The 1,196-nt window shown below is 41.3% G+C and overlaps 1 long non-coding RNA gene across 1 annotated transcript; it reads left to right on the top strand.

Annotated features, from left to right (window-relative positions):
* The first annotated feature begins 203 nt into the window (after positions 1-203).
* LOC132988345 (uncharacterized) lies at positions 204-978 on the top strand. The gene is made up of 2 exons (XR_009675802.1): positions 204-742; positions 835-978. It is a non-coding gene; the product is annotated as an uncharacterized LOC132988345 (long non-coding RNA).
* The last annotated feature ends 218 nt before the right edge of the window (positions 979-1,196 follow it).

The raw sequence follows: 1,196 nt of genomic DNA, 5'->3' as shown, positions 1-1,196 counted from the left end.
AGTTCCAAGAAAAAAACTATGATTTTAAAAATTATTGTGTTTTTAATGTTAGCTTTGTTGTTGTGAATTCCATGTTATATATATTTTTTTGCCAATTAGTCTAATAACTTAGGAATGTCCCAGAATATATGAGTGGAGTTGTCATGATTCACATCATGGCGGCCCTCCCTTCTCCTTTTGTGGTTATAAGCCTAAAACTTAAAGCCACTGCGGGGCTACATAGACGGGCTAATCTAGCCTATTAATTGACACGCTTGCCGGCTTCGCTCCTGAGCGTAAGAATTCAAAATAAGACAGCCCAATATCTTCTTCGTTTAGGAATATTTATTTGTCATTCCATCGTTGTCTTGATCACTGTCACATGTGAGCTGTTCCAGACATTTACATTCACTCCTGTTACCTCATAGCGTGACGTACAGCGGTCAAAAAAGTGTAATTGCTCCCCGTCTAGCAACACCTGACACCCCAGTGATAGTTCCTACCTATATAGAGTTTCACCTTAACCTAAAGGCGACACCTGCTGGAACAATTTGTGTTTGCACTTCATAAACATGGCTCCTACAGTGGTGTTGTTTGTCATTCCCTGTCTGTTTAATCCTCGTGTCTCTCCCCTGTCTGTGTGAGTGTGGTGGGTTCATGTTCCCAGGCGGCGCCAGGTGCAGCTCGTTGGTCATCAGGATCTCTACTACAAAGACTTCCCTCTGCTTCACCTCGCCGCCAGATTGTTTCACCAGCTCGCGTGGTATCGTACTCGCTTGGCTTCTCTGTGATTACTAGTTCTCGTTGTTATAGCTTGTGTAGCTAACCCCTTTTTTCTTCTCTGCCTTGCGTCAGATCGCTGTTCGTGTTTTTTGCTTCACCTCACCTGTGCTTTTGGGACACCACACTGGGATCACGGACACTGCCACTTGGAACCTCGCACTACCCCTCCCTTTGCACTTTTTGAGTCACATTTGGAATAAACTTTTTGTAACTTTATCCTGCCTATCTGAGTCGTGCTTTTGGGTCCAGAATTTGTACTAATCAGGAGTCTCCTACTAGTTCCCATTTCTTAACCTCTTATAACTGTAATACATTGGTTCTTTTTGATATATTTTATAGATATAAATGATCTGCTTTTTAATACTTCCCTTAATTGTTAACATTAAAACTCTTCTATATTCAATGATAAAGCACATCATTTGTATAGTTTAGAT

Source organism: Labrus mixtus, chromosome 14 (genome assembly GCF_963584025.1).
Source record: "Labrus mixtus chromosome 14, fLabMix1.1, whole genome shotgun sequence".
Taxonomy (NCBI): Eukaryota; Metazoa; Chordata; class Actinopteri; order Labriformes; family Labridae; genus Labrus; species Labrus mixtus.
The sequence above is the reverse complement of the archived record's forward strand: the minus strand, read 5'-3'. Positions and strand labels throughout refer to the sequence as shown.